Source organism: Thalassophryne amazonica, chromosome 11 (assembly GCF_902500255.1).
Source record: "Thalassophryne amazonica chromosome 11, fThaAma1.1, whole genome shotgun sequence".
NCBI classification, from domain to species: domain Eukaryota; kingdom Metazoa; phylum Chordata; class Actinopteri; order Batrachoidiformes; family Batrachoididae; genus Thalassophryne; species Thalassophryne amazonica.
The window spans coordinates 61,469,108-61,484,476 of NC_047113.1; the positions used below are offsets into that span (position 1 = coordinate 61,469,108).

Below are 15,369 nucleotides of genomic sequence, written 5' to 3' on the forward strand. Positions count from 1 at the left end.
AGGCTCAGGGTTGACCGTGTCATGAATCATCGACCCTGCAGCCGCGGAGAACACTCCCCAGTCGGCAGAAGTAAGCGCCACCCGCGGGGTTCCTCGAGTGGCAGTCTCACCCTCAGCCAGAGTGAAGAAACTTACTTGGGCGAAATACGGATCGAACGTGTAAGTTAAACGTTCGGGCCCCTCCAGGCAGTACGTCAAATCTTCCTCCGGTATCGGCTGACTCAAGCGGCTGACGTACATCCTCGCTTTTTTTGGAGCGAGTGAGCCCTCTGTCATCATGGTGATGTTCACGGGCGTCTCACAGCTGTAACGGAGGATCGGAGTTCGTCTTGCCATGGTGAATGCTGTATGTGACTGTGTCATCGAAAAGGGGATTTTTAAACCCTGTCTTCGGCCCGCGGGGCTTAATTCAACGCCTCGGATGAATAAAAACACCATCTGGCGTGACTGAGAAGAAACTTTGTTTTTTCCACCTTCATCACCTCGGGCGGCATCTCTGATCAGCGGGTGTCCCGCAGCCCCTGATCGACCGGGTAATATCTTAAAAGAAACTGCATCTATCGTGACTAAGAATAAGCTTTGTTTTTCCGTCTTCAAACAAGCCCAGCGAACGACCCCGTCATCAGGAAATCGGATGTAATAAAACATTCAAGCTTCAACCAAAGATTCAAGCTTCTCTACTATGTTATAAAAGACCACCCGGCGTGACACCCCCGCTGCACAGGTCACACACACACACACACGCACACAGCTAGCGTCTGCAACAGGTATTACAGCCGTGGGGTCATGTTTCCGTGAGGAGCTCTATGCGTGGGTATTTGACCGTCTTGCTGCAAAGACTTACAGCCGTTACAGCCGAGAGACGGTTATTTTTAACCCTTCTTTAATTTAAGAATTAAAAAACAGAAAAGGAGACGCATTAATTTAAGAATTAAAAAACATTAAAGGGGTATTAAAATATTCATGTTTAATCACTAAATTGAAGAAAACCTCCCATAATTGTGCAAAAGATACGGGTATTTTTTAATCCTTCTTTAATTGAGGCATTAAAAACCATAAAAGGATGCGCTTTAATTTAAGAATTAAAAAATATTAAAGGGGTATTAAATATTAGACACTCATTTATGTTTAATTATTTCAGAATTAGTTAATTTTTTTAATACATTAAAAAAAGATCTAGGTTTTTTTTTTTTTTAATCGTTCTTTAATTCATGAAATAAAATGACATTAAAATATTAGACCCGGGTGGGAGGGGAGGTAGGGCTTAGAGGCGGAGCTTGAGGCGGGGTTAGGAGAGGTGCTAGGGGCGGGGTTAGGGGCGGAGCTTGGGGCTAGGGCCAGGGGAGGAGCCAGGGGCGGGGCCTGGGGGTGTGGTTATGGGCGGGGCTTAGGGGCGGGACATAGTGACAGTCGATTCTGATTGGCTGTGATGTCATAACGGGGCGGGATTAGGGGGCAGGGCTTAGTGACGTAGTCGATTCTGATTGGCTGACAGGGCCATAAATCAGTTTTTGACATAAGGTCGCGCAGTTTACTCTCTGAGCTGGCATATCTGCAAGTACAACGCACAGCCAGTGTGAACCACCCAGCCAGAGGAGGCTGCTGACCAGCTGTGATTGACGTTGTGTGTGTGTGTGTTATGAAGGAGCCCTCGCAGCAGGCGCCTGAGTGTTGGATAGGACAGCTGGTGCAATGCACCAGTGGCAGCTTACTGCTACTGCTTAACTTGGCGCCTTTGTTCTCTCCCTTTGAACAGCTCCCACACACAGTGAAGAAAAACAAATTTTTATCAACAGTTTTAGGAAAGAACAACAAACAAGAACAGGACTGTGATCATGTTAGTGCCACCTGCTGTAAATATATATATCAAACTCACTGCAAAGCAAAATTAAGGTTGTCATACTGCATTTTTAAATTAGCAAAGACTGTATTTTGATAAATGATGATTAATACAGAATGTAATATATCAAGAGTATGGTAGGGCTGTCTTGTATTCAGGGTCTACACTTTTCCATATCACACATCCACAAGAGTAAGTGGTTCCAAATATTCGTAAAACAAATGGGCTCCCCAGGACTTAAGTAACCCACCCCTCTAACTTACAGTGCTGTATGTCAGGGAGAGACAATGATTGTCCTGAGAGAAGCATAGTTCAAAGGTCAGGCAAGTTAACCAGCAACTAAGAAGTTAAAGCTCACAGTGATAAATGCAGCAGAGTCAAACACTTCTCAAGCAGCCAAGAAATACAATGTGTGAGATTGTCATGTAACAAAGGTTAAGGTGACATCATATAATCAGGGCCTTTTTATATTCAGAACAATGCTGTGCTTTTTATATTTTTTAAAAGTGATAATCCTTTTGCAACACACACACACACATCAAAATGCAAAAGGAACTTCCTTCTGTGTCATTCAATTTTTTGCACTAAATTTAATGTTTCATTATCAAGTAACATTGCCATCACACAAACAAACTACAGTCCTGATTATTATACACATCTATAACAAGACAGAAAATCATATCAATCCAACCGATCACTGCTTAGGGTCATAGAAATAAAGTCAACTCAAATGGCCTGCAACTTCAATACGTTACTACATGTGCAACAGTATGAGTTATTAACAAAAATGCTCTGTATCACAAAGGGATTTATGAACTCCTTTATCTACATATTATTGCCAATAAATGCACTGGGTACCTGTACCATGAAAAAGTCAGACCAAAAGATAAAATATGAAATGTAAGTACCTAACAAAATTTATTTGTGGATGTAACACCCAGAATCTGACAGCTGCTGATGAAAAACCCGCAAAAATACAATACTTTCATTATAACACACAGTTGAAAACATTGTTTTAGTGAAAGAAATTGTATAGTTAGAAGTTAAAGTGGTAACACATTTCATTATTCACATGTATTTATTCATAAATGTATTTGTTGCAGCATTTTCACAGTACCATGGCACACTTGCCTGTCAAAGAGAAGTCCCCCAGTTCAAGGCCACCTGTACCCATATCTCCATGTACATCTGGTGTTGGGTCAGAAAGGGCACCTAGCATCAAACTTATGCAAAATGTACATGTGGATGAATACCGACTTCTGTGTTGTAACCTGAGCAATTCCATCGGCAATTCCACCTTCATTTTAAGACTGGTGAGTACATCCATAAAATAGATTGTTAGTCAGCAATGAGAATTTTCCATATCACCATATTTGTTTTTATTTGCCGATGAGCCATTCCCAGACGTGATTTTTGTGTTGAACTTGGGGAAAAAAAAACAAAAAAAAAAAAAACACGCTCACATTTAAAAATAAACAAATAAATTCATGTGAGGTTCACATGCAGGCAAGTGAAAGAATTCCTCTCATTTTTAATCACTTATCGTCATTGTTATTTTGAATAACACTTTGAAAAGGTATAAAATGCAGGGATTAAAGTCGGCCGGAAAAGTCAGAACAGCCATCTGACACATAAAAAAAAAAAAAAATTAAAAATTCCACAACTGCTGTTAAATTCTAAGCATAAAAGAACAACTCCTGTTGCAACAGAAACAGCTCCGCTCCCACTCATTAAAAAGGAGGTGGACAATGTGCATTTTCTGTTCCAAGCAGATGAGGAGTCCCATCCCAAACAAATACCCACAAACAGGAATAAAGCCGTTAGATCCTGTATTTTCATTTTAACAAAAACGGACATTAACCTCATGTGAAGGAAACCAGCGCACACAGAGCAAATAAAAATTTTTTAATATGACCCGTTACTGCCTCCTTTCATCTGGATCCATCATCACAGATACGCTGGTGTCCAAATAAGACGTCCTTGTTTTTAGAAATATTGTGGAAATTGTTTGTGAATAAATGCAGCATTTTTTGAAGACGTCCCTCCTTATTCTGGGTGTGTTTTCCATCCTGCTGCCACTATGCCCCACCACTGACAAAAAGAGGAAAAAAAAAAATGCGCTTATTTTAAAGGGGATAGAGAACCAAAATCATCCTTTTCATGTTTTTGGTGTTAGTTCAGAGTCTCCCCGCTGTGGGGAATACACACGAAGTGCCAACAAGTTTCAGAACCTCTATTTCAAGTATTTCTCCTTTTTTGAATTGCCCCTAGAAAACAGGCCAATCCGTTTTTGAGAGAAAAGTTACGTCACTTTTTCACCAATAGCCCCCCCCCCCCCCCCCCCCCCCCCACACACACACACACACACACACACGCCCCTTCGAAATTAATTATTCATAAGGTTGTGCCCACCCATTCCTACCACTGGAAGAGGAGCAATGGTGAACTACAGGTGTGCCTTCCCAGGCTGTCATAGCGGACTACGATCTTTACATATTCTTCCCACGGAAAGCAATATATGCGATCAATGGCTTTTATTCATTTTTAACCACATCCCCAGGATATACAACCACCGACTATTTCTTTGCTCTGCGCATTTCACGGAGGACTGTTTCACAAACCTTGCACAATTTCGAGCTGGCTTCAGTCGGCATTTAATACTCAGAGGGTCAGTTCCGACTTTGCGACAAAATCAACCCCAGCAATCAGTACAGCCTGTAAGTATCACATTTTCTTTTGTTTTAAATTTGTTTTTAAATTTATTTTGGATCATTTTTTTATTACCATTATTATTTTGTGACTGGACTTTATGTCACAGTCAGCCTCTGGCTGACTTAATGTTGGTGGGCGAGGAACAAGATTTATCACTCAACAGCAATGTTGAAACGTGATCTGTTAAATAAGTTAGTGAAGATTACTGTTGTCTCGTTTTCGCTACAACTCGCTCAACTTTTGTTCAGAATCAGCTTCTTATCATTGGTAACGACGCGGATTTCCTCTCACTCAAACCCGCAGCTTCACAGTGCTTTAAATCGTCGTCCACAGACTTCAATAGCGAAACAAGTGCAGTAAAACGAGACGAGTCATTGGATAAATGCTGGGCTTTGTCCCGCCCATCGGAGGCTCTGCATGTCTGGGGGTCTATGGGGCAGTGGGCTGGCCTCGGCTGGCCCGGACGCCCAGCTTCTGCATGATGATTGGATGATCTGTCTGAGGCTGAATCCATTTTTGATTGACAGCGAAATGAGCGAATCAGCAATCATTTTCATTCATGCTCTGAGTTGAACCGGAGACTTTCCTAATCCTCTTAGTGGCATTTTCAGTGAGAGCAAGGGCAGCCAATCAAACAACGGCAACTGATCAGCGCCAACACCTACGTGCATTTCATAATGAGGTTGCCAAATAAGCTCCGAAACGATGCCATTAAAAGCAAACGAGGCATTCTAAACCCAGCATAGTAACATAGCTGTTTTGGAGAGTCTTTCAGGAAGGTTCTGAGCCATTACAGACCCAACCAATTTTTTCTGGGCTACATATCACATCACAGAACAAGGATTAATGCCCCATTCAACCTCTCTCTATCACCTTTAAAAGCTGAAAAATTTTATTAGCGTCACAGTGCCGCGTTTATTCACAATCAGTGTTCACAGTGATCTGTCATTCAGCTTTCTGCTTGCGATGGAAAAAAAAATATATATATATATCTCATTGACGATCCACCAACAAAAAAAATTTAATTAAAAGGGGGATTTTTAAGCGGCTGAGCACTGAGCTGATGTGACCAGTCCAGCCCGACCCATCAAGTATCCATGCTGTAGAGGGCATCAGGTCCTCCTTAGCCTGCATGGAGAGCCGCTCCTTGGATATGTTTCAGATGAATATGCATTTAATGCTTTGCCACCGCTGCCGCTCCCCCCCACCAATGCTGGCAACAGCATTGAGAGATCACGCTTAGTCCCGCGCCATTATGCACTGAGAATGCAACAATGGTCTATTGGAAACTTCCAAGTAAAAAAAAAAAACAAAAAAACAAAAACATTAATATTGAACTTGGAAAATAATATGGATGCACACAGTAACAGTCTAGCTTTGTTATTATCTTTACAAGGTAAAATAAGACAGAGTGGCTATACGCCCAACCGCTGGTTCAATAAAGTAAATACACGAGCATATACACCCAACCATAACCAACCAATGAGCGCGCTTGTAAGTTCACTTCCACTTTCAACGTGGGGAAAAAAGGCGGATATTTTCTCGCCGGCTGTGGGAGGGTTCGCAGCCCTCGGAGGGGCTTTGATCTAAAGCGGTTCTGTTTGGCTCATCACATCCAGGAAACTGTGTCACACTAACACCATCTTACAGGCAACAAGCAGCATTTTGTTAATCAAAACTGTTTCGTCATCGTTAACAGGCTTACGTTCATAATGCTTATAAAGTTTGTCTGCTTTCATCCATTGGAGTGTTTTTTTTTCCACAGTAATTAAAGACTGCGCCGTTAAATGTGTCAAACATACACTGCTTTTCACGCCGCAATAGAGCCTTAAAACAAGTGGTGTAAAAAAAAATGTAGTTTAGATGCAGAAAACGTGTCAAATACATGATGACGGTTGGGTGAATAAGGTAAGACATTATATTTATCTGCCCAACGGTTGGGTGAACAGCCTTTGCCAAAAAAAAAAAAAAAACAGCACGTGATGTGGATCTGCAGGTTTATTTGGCACAGGTTTTTCAATGGATGCCCTTCCTGGAGCAACTCCACATTACATGAAGAATATGCAGGGGTAGGGTCCCTTTATTCAGAGAGTAACATCAACTGGATGCTACACCATCGTCTCCCGCAGACGGACGGCTGCCAGGAGGAGAGAGTCAACTGAGAACATGGCACCATTTTGGGGCCAACTGTGCTGAACTACTGAACAAACCTTTAATGTTTTCAATCTTTTTAAAATAATTTAAACACATACTGCAGCACATCCAGATACAGGTACTATCAAAATAAACATAAAATAGTTAAGCTTAACATAACTTTACAAGCTTAACATAAATTTACAATTAATGATGATTTATGCAAAGCCTGATTTATGCTTCTGCAGCTGTAACTGTCATGACGCTGACATGCATGACAGTTTTAAAATTATCCATCGCTGGATTATACTTTATTCTGGACCAATTTGTCCCTCAAACTTTTCTTTCTATAATCACCTCCAATTCAGAGGTAAGGTGTACAATTTCCCCTTTTTCCGACTCCGTGTTGTAAATGTGTGGATTTTTCTTATCCATTTGTAATCAGTGTGTGCACTGCAAAAACTATTAAAATATGAGAGGAAAGAGTGAAAGCAGAAAAGTGTCCAATCACAGCCTTTTGCAGTGTCTGATTTAACAGGTACACGTCCGGACTGCGGGTCAGTGTCTGAGCACAGTGTTAAAAAATAATAAACGGTCGGGCTTTTAAGCACAGAAATGACTCCGTTCCCACTTTCTTTGAATCTGTGAGTTTCAGAGCACTGAAGAGGGGTTTTTTTAAAATGGAAATGCATGCACTGCTGACTTTAGATTCCCAAATTTTTCTTCTGTTGGATCTGAAAGGAATCTGTACATCCTGAAGCCCTTGTTGTGTCTATTTCTGCATCCAAATGCACAGCAATGCAGCAGTTTCAGCAAACAGAAAAATAAAATAGCTGGATTTACATGCAGATAGATTAACAGTGAACACCATTTTGGCCCCAAGATGGCACCACGAGTCATGTGAGTTTTTTCCAGCTCGTCATGACACTATTCTCTGAATCAAGGGACTCTAGGCGCGGTTGGTCCCTTTGTTACTGTCTTTACAAGAAATACATATAACTGAGTTGCGACAATTGCTCGTGATTGAACAAGACAGAAAATGTGTCAGATGAGTGTTATGTCTATTTGTAATATGGACTCTGACAATATCATCTGTAATATTAAGGGTAAAGGGCATTGGAATGAATAATAAACACACAAGATGGGCGTGCCCGCGCATCACTTAGTGGCTCCTTGAAATTCTGACTCACCCTCCAAATTTTTCAAGTGAGGAGGCAGGTATCCACTGGCCAAGAATGTATAAAAATCAAGGACTGTAAGAGTGCTCATTAATTTGGAGCAGTCTGTGAACACACAGATAGAGGAATGGAGGGGAAACAATCCAAAAGGAACCAGTTGGACATTCATGTGCAACTCATTTCGGGCCTTCAGCCAATTAGAAATGGCATCATCAAAAAAAGCCCTTCATCAGCTTTCTGTGCTGAAGCTTTAAAGGAATCATCCGCCCCATTACATGCAGTTCATTCCTTTGCTTCCTGACACACTGTGTAGATAATGAAGCCTCAGTGGGATCTACTCTTAATATTCCCTGGTGGACACTGCGCATTTTCTTTGCAGTAATTTCATTAGCTGCAGGTGTGTCACAGCTCAGCTACCTCGACATCAATAAAGAGAATAAGAATGGGGAAACTTGGCAGATACGGGCAGCGAACACAATTCTTAATTTATCTTATAATAGGTTTCATAACACCATCTGTTAATGTAATCAGCGGAGCATCCGTACACACAGGCTACAATCGAGATACAAACTACACTCAACAAAAATATAAACGCAACACTTTTGGTTTTGCTCCCATTTTGTACGAGATGAACTCAAAGATCTAAAACTTTTTCCACATACACAATAACACCGTTTCCCTCAAATATTGTTCACAAACCAGTCTAAATCTGTGATAGTGAGCACTTCTCCTTTGCTGAGATAATCCATCCCACCTCACAGGTGTGCCATATCAAGATGCTGATTAGACACCATGATTAGTGCACAGGTGTGCCTTAGACTGCCCACAATAAAAGGCCACTCTGAAAGGTGCAGTTTTATCACACAGCACAATGCCACAGATGTCGCAAGATTTGAGGAAGCGTGCAATTGACATGCTGATAGCAGGAATGTCAACCAGAGCTGTTGCTCGTGTATTGAATGTTCATTTCTCTACCATAAGCTGTCTCCAAAGGCGTTTCAGAGAATTTGGCAGTACATCCAACCAGCTTCACAACCACAGACCACGTGTAACCACACCAGCCCAGGACCTCCACATCCAGCATGTTCACCTCCAAGATCGTCTGAAAACAGCCACTCGGACAGCTGTTGAAACAATCAGTTTGCATAACCAAAGAATTTCTGCACAAACTGTCAGAAACCTTCTCAGGGAAGCTCATCTGTATGCTCGTCGTCCTCATCGGGGTCTCGACCTGACTCCAGTTCGTGGTCGTAACCGACTTGAGTGGGCAAATGCTCACATTTGCTGGCGTTTGGCACGTTGGAGAGGTGTTCTCTTCATGGATGAATCCCGGTTCACACTGTCCAGTGCAGATGGCAGACAGCGTGTGTGGCGTCGTGTGGGTGAGCGGTTTTCTGATGTCAATGTTGTGGATCGAGTGGCCCATGGTGGCAGTGGGGTTATGGTATGGGCAGGCGTCTGTTATGGACGAAGAACACAGGTGCATTTTATTGATGGCATTTTGAATGGGTCTCAGAGATACCGTGACGAGATCCTGAGACCCATTGTTGTGCCATACATCCAAGAACATCACCTCATGTTGCAGCAGGATAATGCACGGCCCCATGTTGCAAGGATCTGTACACAATTCTTGGAAGCTGAAAATGTCCCAGTTCTTGCATGGCCGGCATACTCACCGGACATGTCACCCATTGAGCATGTTTGGGATGCTCTGGACCGGCGTATACGACAGCGTGTACCAGTTCCTGCCAATATCCAGCAACTTCGCACAGCCATTGAAGAGGAGTGGACCAACATTCCACAGGCCACAATTGACAACCTGATCAACTCTATGCGAAGGAGATGTGTTGCACTGCATGAGGCAAATGGTGGTCACACCAGATACTGACTGGTATCCCCCCCCCCCAATAAAACAAAACTGCACCTTTCAGAGTGGCCTTTTATTGTGGACAGTCTAAGAGACACCTGTGCACTAATCATGGTGTCTAATCAGCATCTTGATATGGTACACCTGTGAGGTGGGATGGATTATCTCAGCAAAGGAGAAGTGCTCACTATCACAGATTTAGACTGGTTTGTGAACAATATTTGAGGGAAATGGTGATATTGTGTATGTGGAAAAAGTTTTAGATCTTTGAGTTCATCTCATACAAAATGGGAGCAAAACCAAAAGTGTTGCGTTTATATTTTTGTTGAGTGTATGTTAGGCATGAAAGAGACGGGGATGGGGGCATAGAGCTGAGAAGGAATAGGAGAAAAGCCCGTATCTGGAGGGGAAGCCTCGAGATGAAGGATCAATGGCACCTAGTGCCGTAATGAGCTTGGATGAAGGCCAGATGTCAAGATTATTGCTTGTGTCAACCAACAGATAGTCAGGTGCAACAATAGTCACAAGAGGTATGTACATAGAGAGTGTGCCCAATGGGGGGAAGGAGGAAATAAAGAATAAAAACAGCATGGCTTGACAGTGGCTAAGACAGCTCTTCCGAGTCTGCCTTTTTAGACTGTGAAATATACCTTCTGTAAGGCTTTAAATGGATAAGGTCTTTTTTCCCCCCAACAATCTTATTTGTATTAAAATAAAACATTGTTATAAATCAAGTCTCTGTTCTACTCAATTTGGAAGATTTAAAAATGACTTTAGGGAGTGAGTGGATGAGGCAGCTGTTACAGAATTTATTTAACAACACATAATCCAATGTATGCTCAAAACAATAAGGACATAATGTCAGCAGTTCACTTTGCAATCAGTGGCATGTTAGTGGCACAACAACATACAAAGAAACTTGGTCAGTTCTGTGTATGTTTTTTTTGTGCCTAGAAGATCAAATTATCAGTCTTAGATGTTAACTCCTGTCGCTACACATTGCAAGCAGTCCACGGACAAATTAAACATATGTAGGAATTATATTATTAACAACAAATAATGCAAGCATTTATAAAATTCAACAATACTTTTATAAGGACACCACAATTTTAAAATTTGGGTAAACCGGGTTTGAGATCATTGAAAGATCTACTACAGATGCCCTACTGACAAACGTATGTCCTTTCTATCAGAGTTATGAGCTGTAATTTCTCTCAAGCAACATAATTATCAAAGGTTACTAGTGCCAAATGTTGCTTTAATACAACCCCAATTCCAATGAAGTTGGGACGTTGTGTGAAATGTAAATAAAAAAACAGAATACAATGATTTGCAAATCCTCTTCAACCTATATTCAATTGAATACACCACAAAGGCAAGATATTTAATGTTCAAACTGATGGACTTTTTTGTTTTTATGTAAGTATTTGCTCATTTTGAAATGGATGCCTGCAACATGTTTCAAAAAAGCTGGGACGGGGGCAACAAAAGACTGGGAAAGTTCATGAACGCTCAAAGAACACCTGTTTTGAACATTCCACAGGTGAACAGGCTAATTGGAAACAGGTGAGGGTCATGATTGGGTATAAAAGAAGCATCCCCAAAAAGGCTCAGCCATTCCGAAGCAAGGATGGGGCGAGGATCAACACTTTGTTAAGAACTGCATGAAAAAAAAATAAAATAGTCCAAGAGTTTAAGAACAATGTTTCTCAACGTTCAATTGCAAGGAATTTAGGGATTCCATCATCTACAGTTCATAATATAATCGGAAGATTCAGAGAATCTGGAGAACTTTTTACACACAAGCGGCAAGGCCGAAAACCAACACTGAATGCCCGACATCATTGTGTAAAGGTTCTTACCGCGTGGGCTCAGGAACACTTCAGAAAACCATTGTCAGTTAACACAGTTTGTTGCTACATCTACAAGTGCAAGTTAAAAAACTCCACCATGCAAAGCGAAAGCCATACATCAACAAAATCCAGAAACGCCACCGCTTCTCTGGGCCCAAGCTCATTTGAAATGGACAGATGCAAAGTGGAAAAGTGTGCTGTGGTCTGATGAGTCCACATTTCAAATTGTTTTTGGAAATCATGGACGTCGTGTCCTCTGGACAAAAGAGGAAAAAGACCATCCAGGTTGTTACAAGTGCAAAGTTCAAGAGCCAGCATCTGTGATGGTACGGGGGCGGGGTGTTGGTGCCCATGGCATGAGCAACTTGCACATCTGTGATGGCACCATCAGTGCTGAAAGGTACATCCAGGTTTTGGAGCAACACATGCTGCCATCCAAGCAACATCTTTCAGGGACGTCCCTGCTTATTTCAGCAACACAATGCCAAGCCACATTCTGCACATGTTACAACAGTGTGGTTTGGTAGTAAAAGAGGGCGGGTACTAGAATGGCCTGCTTGCAGTCCAGACTTGTCGCCCATTGAAAATGTGTGGCGCATTATGAAGCGCAAAATACGACAACGGAGACCCCGGACTGTTGAACAACTGAAGTCGTACATCAAGCAAGAATGGGAAAGAATTCCACCAACAAAGCTTCAACAATTAGTGTCCTCAGTTCCCAAACGCTTATTAAGTGTTGTTAGAAGGAAAGGTGATGTAACACAGTGGTAAACATGCCACTGTCCCAGCTTCTTTGAAACATGTTGCAGGCATCCATTTCAAAATAAGCAAATATTTGCACAAAAACAATAAAGTTTATCAGTATGAACATTAAATATCTTTTCTTTGTGGTGTATTCAACTGACCATAGGTTGAAGAGGATTTGCAAATCATTGTATTCTGCTTTTATTTACATTTTACACAACATCCCAACTTCATTGGAATTGGGGTTGTATGACAAAGGATGTTTAAAAAAAAAAATAAAAAAAAAAGTGCTTTAAGCACATATGAAAAGCAGTCAGTTACAATAAAACATAGTTCTAAACAAGAAAACGTTTGCAAACTCCAAATTCCAGCTATATAAAATCTGAAGAGGTGATCTACTGTATCTCAATCCTCATAACACTGGTTCATAAGATACACCACATATTGTGAGAATCGTATCACGGCACAATATGGAAATGATGACTTACTGAAGAATCACAAACACTTCATGTAAATGTGCAAATAGGAAACAGATAATGTCCAGCAACACAAATTACTGTGTAACAGACCAGTTTATCTGAGTCGTTCAGCTGACCCGCCATGGTTTGGCAGACATATAAACAGTGGCTGAATTTCAAAGTTTACAAAATTTAATAGTGTAAAATACAGGTTTATTTTCAAAGTGACTTGTTTTTGAAGCAATGACTGCGTAAATGTCGATACAGAGTTGCAGTGATCAGGGGAAATGCAACTCTGCGTTCATGTTAGAACTAGACACCCTCTGTCACCCAGACACTGCAGTCTTGTGCTTCACACAGGCCCAAACACGGAACGAACCACTTCGACATATCAGATGTTAAGAATAGAGTGTGTACATCTTGAGTTCTCCACTCTGTCCTGAGCCCACTGAGCTGAACATGGGTGGACCCCCAAGTCCACTGAGCTCTATGTCACCTCAGGAAAGGGAGATCTTTCTTGACTAGTGCACCTGCTCAAAAAGACTAAATTATTTACCCTAAAGGCTAATATAAATAAAGTTATGGTAGCCCTCTGATACAATGTAGAAATCCTCATTATTTAGAGAAAAGAGACTTTGAATGCATAAGACATATCTGCTTTGTTTTCTTTTACTTTTACGATTTTGAAAGGCATTTTTATGCACTAGCACTATTCATATTGCCATTTAATGTAACAACTGGGTATTTTATTTTAAAATATGATTTAAACACTGGATGCAATGTTTTCATTCAGAACCACAGACAAAAAATTGTTTTCATTGTTCTTCAAGTTCTTAAAGAAAACAGAGTGGCATTTGTCTTCAGATCACAAAAATGATCTGATACATGACTAGAAACTGTGAGCCAATCTGTGGATTTTTTGATCAACAGGAGACTGCAGTCTTCTTTGAACCCTCCGAGATATTGTGGGATCTGACCACTTATGGGGACGTCCATTTAATATATACACAGTATACGAGGTCTGTCAAAGTAACGGTCCTTTTTATTTTTTTCAAAAACTATATGGATTTCATTCATATGTTTTTACGTCAGACATGCTTGAACCCTCGTGCGCATGCGTGAGTTTTTCCACGCCTGTCGGTGACGTCATTCGCCTGTGAGCACTCCTTGTGGGAGGAGTCGTCCAGTCCCTCGTCGGAATTCCTTTGTCTGAGAAGTTGCTGAGAGACTGGCGCGTTGTTTGATCAAAATTTTTTCTAAACCTGTGAGACACATCGAAGTGGACACCGTTCGAAAAATTAAGCTGGTTTTCAGTGAAAATTTTAACGGCTGATGAGAGATTTTGAGGTGATTCTGTCGCTTTAAGGACTTTTCACGGTGCGAGACGTCGCGCAGCGCTCTCAGGCGCCGTCATCAGCCTGTTCAAGCTGAAAACCTCCACATTTCAGGCTCTATTGATCCAGGACGTCGTGAGAGAACAGAGACGTTTCAGAAGAAGTCGGTTTCAGCATTTTATCCGGATATTCCACTGTTAAAGGAGATTTTTTTAATGAAAGACGTGCGGACGGATCCGCGCGTCGGGACGCAGCCGACGCGGTGCGGCGGCACAGGAAAAATACCTCCGTGTTGACAACCATTTGTAAAATCCAGGCGGCTTTTGATGGCTTTCAGTGGAGTGAGTATATGAGAAATTGTTTAACAGGCAGGACATGTTCCAACTTGTCCTTAAGGCTTTCAACAGAGGTGTTTTTCCTGTGGCGGAGCGTCGCGGCGGCTGCGTCCCGACGCGCGGATCTGTCCGCACGTCTTTCATTAAAAAAATCTCCTTTAACAGTGGAATATCCGGATAAAATGCTGAAACCAACTTCTTCTGAAACTGTTCTCTCACGACGTCCTGGATCAATAGAGCCTGAAATGTGGAGGTTTTCAGCTTGAACAGGCTGATGACGCCGCCTGGGAGCGCTGCGCGACGTCTCGCACCGTGAAAAGTCCTTAAAGCGACAGAATCACCTCAAAATCTCTCATCAGCCGTTAAAATTTTCACTGAAAACCAGCTTAATTTTTCGAACCGTGTCCACTTCGATGTGTCTCACAGGTTTAGAAAAAATTTTGATCAAACAACGCGCCAGTCTCTCAGCAACTTCTCAAAGGAATTCCGACGAGGGGCTGGACGACTCCTCCCACAAGGAGTGCTCACAGGCGAATGACGTCACCGACAGGCGTGGAAAAACTCACGCATGCGCACGAGGGTTCAAGCATGTCTGACGTAAAAACATGAATGAAATCCATATAGTTTTTGAAAAAAATAAAAAGGACCGTTACTTTATTGACAGCCCTCGTATACACACTTCACATGGATAAATGGTGTACAGTTTTGTTCTCGGCTGCAATCACCGAAACAGTCGCAGAAAGTTTTTTTTTTCTTCTTTCTTTTCAGTTCCCGGTGGAGAAGAAAAGGCAAGGAGGTGGGAGACGTCGTGTCGATAAGTGTTAGTCTGCACAGCTAGCAGAGTAACTCCATTCTCTCACCTGCAAAACTGCCTAGACACGTTTGTGCTCTGGATTATAAACAAACCGCAACACA

At 41.8% G+C, this 15,369-nt stretch overlaps 1 protein-coding gene across 1 annotated transcript in view; it reads right to left on the minus strand.

Moving 5' to 3' along the window:
- The window catches only part of atp8a1 (ATPase phospholipid transporting 8A1), a 265,900-nt gene that overhangs the window by 223,201 nt on the left and 27,330 nt on the right, over positions 1-15,369 (minus strand). The gene's annotated exons all lie outside the window — the stretch shown is intronic.